Source organism: Triturus cristatus, chromosome 7 (genome assembly GCF_964204655.1).
Source record: "Triturus cristatus chromosome 7, aTriCri1.1, whole genome shotgun sequence".
NCBI lineage: Eukaryota > Metazoa > Chordata > Amphibia > Caudata > Salamandridae > Triturus > Triturus cristatus.
The window spans coordinates 1,287,319,972-1,287,329,406 of NC_140590.1; the positions used below are offsets into that span (position 1 = coordinate 1,287,319,972).

General features: G+C 43.7%; 1 protein-coding gene across 1 annotated transcript in view; it reads right to left on the reverse strand.

Moving 5' to 3' along the window:
- The window catches only part of LOC146811901 (sulfotransferase 1 family member D1-like), a 515,287-nt gene that overhangs the window by 184,847 nt on the left and 321,005 nt on the right, over positions 1-9,435 (reverse strand). The gene's annotated exons all lie outside the window — the stretch shown is intronic.

The window sequence follows — 9,435 nt, forward strand, 5'->3', positions numbered from 1 at the left end:
GCATAGGTCGTTTCTGCTGTCGGGTCGCGGGCTGATTTTCAATGGGAAAATAGTAAAAAGTTCTGCTAGCCAAAAGCGTTGATGATGCCGTGAAGATCAAAGATGTGAAGATTGTAGAGAAGAACCTGAAAGCAGAGGGGACAGAGTCTGGGTCACGGCAAAGTGACCAGGAGGCTCAAAGCAAAGAGCCCTTCGATGTTGGGTGCTTCAGGTGGACAGTGGTGTAGTTTGGATCTGCAACCACGGGCTCCGGGAGGCTTCAAGGAAGGCCAGCTTCAGGAGGGCGACTGTCCCACATCGGATGAGGGTCGCTGCGGTGTTAGTGTCCGGATTGGATCCACTAAGCCTTGGCAACCGCAACCCACGAAGAATAAACAAATCTGCTACAGTGCAGACCCACGAGGTCTGGGAGAGGTCTCCTTCAAGGAGACTGTAGAGCAGGCCTGGAGCAACCAGAAGAACTCTTGAGTGTAAAGATAGACCTCTGCTAGGGCCCACAAGTTGAGAGACAAGGGACCGCGGGAGGCGGCAATTTGGCGTGCGTAAAAGGGCACCCACGGGCCACCGGAGGGGGCTAGGGCACTGGTCTTTCGCACAGTTGCTGTAGAGTGGTTGGCTCAAAAACGGGCCAAAGCACAACTTCCCCACTGGTCAGGGTCGTGTGCTATGCAAGAGGTGGCCGGGGTCTCGGGGTATTGGGGATCTCGGCACCCACGCGGTCCATGGTGCCCAAACTTATTGAGCACACTCACTGGCCTCTGGGATGCGCTGGAAACCCACCTCAAGGTTTCTGGAAGTCGTCGAAGTTTGTGAGAGCAGCGAAGTTCCAACTGGGTCACTTGCAGTGTTTCAGGTGCCTACCAAGCAGGGGGATAACTCCTTTATCCCAAGGGAGATTTCTTCCGTCAGCTGGGCAGCAGCAAGTCGAAGGTCAAGACTGTAAAGTTCAAGATTAATCTGAGGCTCTGGGGCCACGTTATTCACCTTTATCCCCAAGATTAGGGGAGTGTCCAGAGTAGTGTCCACCAATGAGAGGTGAGGCGGGAAAGGGTGGCTACACCCTCTCCCCTTTGTGTGTTTCCCACCTGGGCGAGGGGCAGGATGCCCCTGAACCGGTTCCAAGCGGTGTATGCAGAATGAGGCTTCTGCAGCTGCCTACGTGCAACTCTGAAAGGACATTTGGTGCACCCACCCTGTTCCAATCCACATTATCCTGTCTGGGGAGATGCTAGCACCTCCCTGCCATTGTCCAGCTGGCGAGGCTGGGGTTTTCCCCAGCAACAGCCAGCCAGGGTCGTGTAGGTGGCGGGTAGTAGCGATTTTGTACTGCTTGTGCACTTTTAAATTGGTGTCTAAATTCTGCCGCTTTTCCCATATCGCCCGTCTAGCAGGGGGGAATCGTACCCTCATGCCCATGGCTGGACTGGGGGTATGATTCCTACATGTTTGACACCAAACACAATATGGTTCTGTGTAGCCATTCTCAAGTTATCACGCTATCGCGATAGACTTATAATGCGGTTAAGAGTATATGGTATGGCTACACTACAAACAACCCAGCAATGATTTTACGAAGGTTGCAGAGAGGCCCTACTCATGTAGGGGTCCCCCCTCACACATACCTCAGCACCCTGCCTTGTAGGATTACCAAGGCCTGCTATAGGGGTGACCTTTGAGAGTATATGTGTTGTAATGGGGTGGGATATAGGGTACCTATATCCCTGTAAGGGGTGCTAGCACCACCTTACCAGACTACAGTAGTGGTCTGGTGGTGTCAGTTTGTATGGCTGCCCCAGGGTGGCACAATACGTGCTGCAGCCCTGGTAGGCCTACTGAGGGACCCATGCCCTGGGTACCTAGGGTACCATCTACAAGGGACTGTCAGGGCATCCTCAGCATCCAATTGGGTTGTACCTAAGGTACTCACATCGTTTAACAGAGGAAGCAGATAGGCTGGGGTCCTGGATGGCAGGGCCACAGCCTGGCTAGAGTCATAAAACAGCAAAAACATCAGCAAAAAGTTGGGGCAACTATGCAGTCGATGCCACTCTCCTACATGGACATATAAGAACCATGCTGGCCATGACAGCCACCATGTACTTGCTGGCTTTGATTCTTCTCTTGTTTAATAGGGAGGCCTGAAAGGCCTGCTTTTGAGCGGGAGATGTGGATTCCATTCAACCAGCGCAAAGGCCACCACTAAAACAGCTATTATGTTTTTTAGGGCCTGGACCCATTATTACCATGTGTCTAAGGAACCCAGAATCCCTTTTTTATTTGTGATCTGCTCACCTTGTTCCCTGCAGTAAGATTCCCAGCATGCAGTACCCTGAAAGGCACCTCAGTTACAGCGCGGCAAAATAGCTTTAAGAAGACAGGTTTGCACTTTATAAAGCAAATCTATTTATAAACCCAACTGCATCGATGATGGTGTAGGACTGTGTTCCAAACAGTGCCACATATCTGTTCAGTGCACAGCTGCAGCTCATACATTTCAGAGCTCTGCCCTGTACAGATGTATGTTATGTGCAGTCCTGTGCCCCTTGTTGTGCAGAGCCATGTCCTGAACAGTAAAGCACGTCCTCATGTAGAGCAGAAATATGTTTCGTCTTGTCTACAGCGCAGACGTTTATGCTGAACTATGTCTTGGTCAATGAAGGACACCGCTCTGCACAGAATGCTGTCATGTGCAGCACAAACTGAGTGTCTGCATGCTTGCTGCTTGCGAGCTGCTAATTAAATCAAGGCTGCGAGAACAGAGCTAAACATTGTCCACGTGCCTAGAGCAAGGGCAGGGGGTGCTTTAAAAACAGAGACCTCAGGCAGCATCCTTGGCACGGCTGGTACTATTTCAAGTGCCCTGCCTCCAGTCTTTGGCATATGGCAGCCATGTTGACAGTGACTGCCACAACGCCCTGTTGGCTCTCTCTCCCCCGTTGTTGAATAGGGCAGGTTGAAAGGCCTGATTCTGACCGAGAGATGCAGATACCATTTAAGCACTGCAAATGCCTCCACTAAAACAGCAGTTATGTTTTTTTAGGACCTGGGCCCGTTATTACTGTGTGTCCAAAGAATCCAGAATTCCTATTGCTTTTAAATATGTGTTCTGCTTACCTTGTTCCCTGCAGTAGGATTCCCAGCATGGGGTATCCTGAAAGGCAGTTCAGTCACAGCATGCAACGTAGCCTTATCAAGGCAAGTTTGTCCTTATTAAAGCAAATCTATATTTATTACGCCAACTACATTGCTGATGGTGGCGAACTCCACCCCAAACAGTGCAGAATGTTTATACAGGGAACAGCTGTAGCTCATACATTTCAGAGCTCTGCTCTATACAGATGTCTGTAATGTGCAGTCCCATGCCCTGAGCTGTGCAGAGCTATGTCCCTAACAGTAAAGTATGTCCTTATGCAGGACAGAAATATTTCTAGTCTTCGCTATAGCACGGATGTTTACGCTGAACTATGTCTTGTCGAATGAAGGGCTCTGCTCTGCACGGAATGCTGTCATGTGCAGCACAAAACTGTCCTGTAGTGTTAAACCTTGTCCCAAACGGAGCAGAACAAGGTCTTCCTGAGTGAAAATAGATTAAAAACTATTTCTGAACAGTGTTCAAGTAAGTAGAGTACAGTGCAGATATATGTCACTTACTATAGAGATCTATATATTGTACAGTGCAGAAGTGTGTCTTGTACAATGCAGAACTATGCTCTGTACAGTGCTAAACTACACCTATCTAGTACCAAACTATGCCCAATGATGTGCAAAGCTATGTACGATAACGCGCTGTGCAGTGCTGATGATAAAATGCAGGATACAAAAATGATCATCAGTTAGGTCTAAGGAGAGATTCGTAAAAAGTTGCATACATTGTAAATCTGATGTGAGGAGCTGGTCTGGCGTGAGTCGGTTGATGTAGTTTCAATCATTGCACCCTGTGATGTCTTCATCTCTAGAAAACATTAGGGCACAGCGACCCAATAATTATGTGACTATGAATCCTTTATCCTAAGCACATGTGGGCATGTGGTTAACAAACAAATGTGTTTCTAGGTTGCTTGATGGTAAGTTGCTGGTGGTGTGCATATACAAAACAAGTGCGGGAGCCAACGCCTATTTTTTTTCAGTTTTACTGTGGATTCACAAATTTTACACAATTTTCTTTTTTTTTCTGGGGACTCAGACAAATTTGAGTCACAAGATGGCTGCCAACACTTACTAGTTGAAGTGTTGGCAGTCAATCAGATCTCACCATGAGATCTATTGGATCAGCTGACCCTCCACATCCCTGGATATCTATAAATTTTTTTAATAACTCCACAACTACTCAATGGATTTACAGCAAATTACAAAAAGGGCTCTTTCTGGACCAAGAGCTAGCTTTTTGTCAAATTTGGTGTAATTCCATGAGGCATTCCGAGCTGTAGTTATAGCTAAAACATTTTTTGACCCCCTCCACCCCCTTTTTCTCAGCCCTTGCTTGACGGATCACCTCAAAACTTTCCATGCGGACATAGACAAAGTAGGCCACTTTTTTGGGAAACTTTCGTGAAGATTTGTCAAACGGCGCCAAAGTTATTAGCAAACCAAAAAAGCTTTGCCTATGGAAACTAGGTCCTAACTATAACTACCTACTGACAACTGCCAGTAGGTAATATATATATATATACATACGTACATACATACATACACATACATACATATATATATATATACATATATATAGTCACAAATCCAGTAACACCAGAAAAACGGGCCGCACTCGCCAAAGTCATACTTTTGCGAATTTCTTTATTTTCTTATTCTCATAATTATTCAAGTTTCCGGCATTTCAAGACAAAGAAATCCTACGCGTTTTGGCACTTCCTGTGCCTTGATCATGGAAACTTGAATAATTATTAGGCCTGGGCTAAATTTCTGTTCCGCTCGCGGAAATTGCGATAATTTGACATTTTCGCGTTCCGCGGAGAGCGTAAAAATGTCAAAATTTCCGCATTCCGCAGCTTAGCGATAATTTGGTTCTTGCTCGCGCTGTAAAATAATACATTCTCGCGCGCGATCGCCTTACCTGAATCCCCGCGTTCGCCGACAAGTTTTCCCGATCCGGTCGCGTTCTCCACGAGATGTTGGATTGTTGGTAGCCATTTGCGCTGTCTTGCGACAGTTCGCGCCCACAGTAACGTCATGCGTCGCGCGATCACGTCTTTTTTCTCGCGATCATGCACCACGAGATCAGTGAAAACAAGATGACCGCGCCCGCGAGCAACCGCATGGGTAAGTTGGCGAGCCGCGACCACGCAGAAAATACCGCGAACGGGCGGGAAAAAAACTTCCGCATCTTCGCGATATTTACACTTGTTTGCGGAGATTTTTAACATTTTCACGATAATTTGCGAAAGTCGCTTTCGCAAATTCCACCCACCCCTAATAATTATGAGAATAAGAATATAAAAAAATTCACAAAAGTACGCCTTTGGTGAGTGCGGCCCGTTTTTCTGGTGTTACCGGATTTGTGACAAAGTAAAAGCGCCTTGGTCCAGCTGCTGGGTAACGAACCGCAAATTGAGCGCAAAACTGCAGGGAAAATGGACTAAGTTGGTAACATATATATATATATATATATATATATATCCACCACAACACTCCCAGAGAGGAAGAATAGGTCGCACTCCAACCAGCTTTCAAACTTTGTTTTATTCCTTCAAGGTCGCAGAACCAACAATTTACCAACGCGTTTCGTTATACCAGATAACTTGTTCACGGTTGTTGTTTGCTCAAATGCATTCAAAAAATGTTCATTTAAATAAAGTGAATTGAAGGAAGTTCAATGACATCATTTCCGACATCTTTCACCATTCACCCTTTGACTTATGGGTCATGTAGTCATTATTACACAAATCAGTTTTTTGCGAATTACCCATGTTCTCGGTAACGTGTTTACATTTAACAGTTTTGTTTATATCTTTGTCCAAGTTTTTCAATCTTTTCCTTCAGTGGAGTATATTTACAATATTTCACCATTTATGTGTATTGCAGCCCTCCAGTGGGCTCATGCAGTTTATTTTTGAACTCATTCAAAAACTGTAATTGTCGTCTTAGAAACATTTACTTATAGCCCTCTGGTGGGCATATACCTTAAGATTCGAAGGCAGTGCACTGTAGTCCCTTTGAGTTACAATTGCAATCTGGACATGATTCTATATGTACTCGAGAACTTTCTGTTATTCAGAGATGTATATACAGTTCTTCTGACTGATTTAACCCAAACGGCATCATGGATCTCAAGTTCAAAATATGTCTGGATTCTTTCTGGCGTAGGATTTTCTCCCTGTTTCCTCCACGCACATTTGGAGGCACTGATTCGATGCCATAAAATTTCAAGAGTTTCCAATTGGCATTATGATTGACTTCCATGTGCCTTGCTACTGCATTGTTTTTATCTTTGTTTTTTGTTGCTCGTACGTGTTCCAATATTCGCTTCTTGAGCTCACAGATGGTAGAGCCCACATATTTGAGTGGGCAAGGACATTCAATGACATACACTGTGTATTGGCTTTTGCACGTTATTAGATTTTTGATTTGCCACGTTTTTTTGTTAGCCATTGTGACTTCCATTGTGGGTTTGGCAATCTCGCAAACTTTGCAATTATGACACTTTACAAAGCCAGTTGTATGTAGCCATGATTCTTTCAATTTCTTTGTCTTGTAGAAGCTGTGTACTAGGCGATCTTTTAAATTCTTTGCTCTTCTGTAAGTGATCACCGGGTGACTCCCCATTTTATCACCGATTGTTCCGTCTAGTTGTAGAATTTTCCAATTTTTCTTCAAAATATTTACAATGTCTTTAGATTCTTGGCTATAATCCAAAATGCATCTTATAGGTTCCTCTGCGGTGGTGTCACTTTTATCCTTTGGCATTAGACATTCCGCTCTGGTTTTCAGATTAGCTCTGCTCCAACATGTGTTGACTGTATTCCTCGCATATTTTCTCTGTATGAATCTTTTCCTCGTGGTTGCACTGTGTTTTAGCCATTCTTGTTCTTCGCTGCAAATTCTTCGCAGGCGCAGAAATTCGCCATATGGAATGCTGGATATTAATGAGGGTTGGTGGAAACTGGTGGCTTCCAAAGTTGCATTGGTCGCTGTATTTTTGCGATGTAACGTGGTTTCTAAACCATTGTTTTGTGTATAAATTTCCGCATCCAGGAAGACGACTCGATCTTTACTTAGGTTGTATGTGAATCTGAGGTTGGGTGTACTGTTGTTCAAAATTTTGAAGTACTCTTCAAATAAATCCGCTTGTCCATTCCATATAATAAGGAGATCGTCTATGAAGCGGATCCACCTTACAATGTGGTTTGTGTATTTAAGATTAGTCTGATTCCATGCCACCTCTTGTTCCCACCAGCCCATTACCAGGCATGCATAACTGGGGCTGAAAGAAAACCCCATCGCCGCTCCGTTCTTTTGGCGATATATGCTTTCCCCAAACGAGAAAATGTTGTTTGTTAAGCAGAGTTTCATCATGTCGAGCAACATCTCGTTATGTTCTTTGTAGTGAATATTCCTTTCTTGTAGGAAATATTCACAAGCTTTTAGACCTTGCGTATTGTCTATTGTGGTATACAGCGACACCACATCCATTGTAATGAGACAATAGGAGTTTTGCCAAGATAAATCTTTCAGAATCCTGAGACAATCCGAAGTGTCCTTTATGTAAGATTTCAATTTGGCCACATATGGCATTAAAAAATAGTCAATAAAGTTTGCCACTGGTTCCATGAGCGAGCCCTTAGCTGACAGAATAGGTCTGCCCGGTGGTTTTTTGGGATCTTTATGTATTTTCGGGAGAAAATATATGGTTGCCAGTATCGGGAAGTCCACTGTTAGATATTTCCGTTCATCATCATCAATCATGTTGTTAGCCACCCATGTTGCTAATTTATTATCCAGATCTTTTTTTATTGTTGATGTGGGGTTGTTTTGCAATTTTTCATAGTAATCCATGTTGTTTAATTGTGAGTGGGCTTCTTCTGTATACATGTTTTTGTCCCATAACACAATGTTGCCCCCTTTATCCGCTGATTTAATTTCGAAATCATCTGTTTTGGATAATTTAGAGAGAGCCTCTCTTTCTGTTTTCCTTAGGTTGTCATGGAATTTTTTGTGTTTTAATCTGTATAGGACCCCGTGGTTTAAGAATTATGTTAATGCCAAGTCAACAAGATGCATCTAACGATTTATTACAGGAATGGGGTGAACATACTTTGAATTCTTCATTGGGTTTAATCAAAATACTGGTTAAACATATTGAAATTGCATTGGATAAAATCAAAGAACAACTACAAGCAATTGAAAAAGATTTAGAATCAGTTCAATTGAATCCAGAATTATCAAAATTCAAAGAGGATTTGGAAAAGCAAATAGATAAACATGAGGACATTGTAAGACAACGGAAACATAGCAAATTCATAAGAGATGCGGAGGACTATGCAGAAGGTAGAATCTTCACCTTCGCACGGAAATACGATCCTTTCAAACAAACACCTACCAGCAAGTACTCAACCACCTCTAGCAGCTTCTCATCGCTGGCTTCAACTGACCAAAGTGAAGGGGAGAATGAAGCAACCCCTGAGGGAGCAAGGAATGTTTTTTTAGGCGACATGCGCCTTGTTTTACAACAACGACAGTGGGAGCAAAATCAAACATCACAACGCCAGACACGAGGAAGAGGCAGAGGAAAACGGTGGCAGCAAAGAAAACGCGACGGACAAAACGAAGGGGAAGAAGAAGCAAGTTCCTCAACAGAAAAAAGTGGGATAAGAACGAGGAGCATGAGGCAGAGGAAGGATCTGTAGTAGATGAACTCCAAATTATAAATCTAACTGAAAAAGAATTATCGTTGGAGGAAACATCATTACTAAAACGTGGGATTAATTATTGTCCCACACAAAGAATGGATTTGGCGCAAACACGCATTGATTTATACCTCTATGTTCGGAAAATCAAACTTGCTAAACATTTCCTGGAAAATCAACATAAACCTAAGTTGGCTAGAACATTGGAGAAACCAACATTAACACTTCAGGCCAAGGAAGCGGATGACTTTCTAACTCTATTAAATCTCAATGCAGAAATTGGAAAAGAAGTCACCCTTAACACGGCTTGTCCACAATTAGGAGCCGGAGTGAGTGAAAAAAGACCACGATCAAAATTCTATCCACAACTTACCCCAGGTAACAAAGTTGATCTTTTTCATGAGGCGGTCATACATGACCTATACAGATTAAAACACAAAAAATTCCATGACAACCTAAGGAAAACAGAAAGAGAGGCTCTCTCTAAATTATCCAAAACAGATGATTTCGAAATTAAATCAGCGGATAAAGGGGGCAACATTGTGTTATGGGACAAAAACATGTATACAGAAGAAGC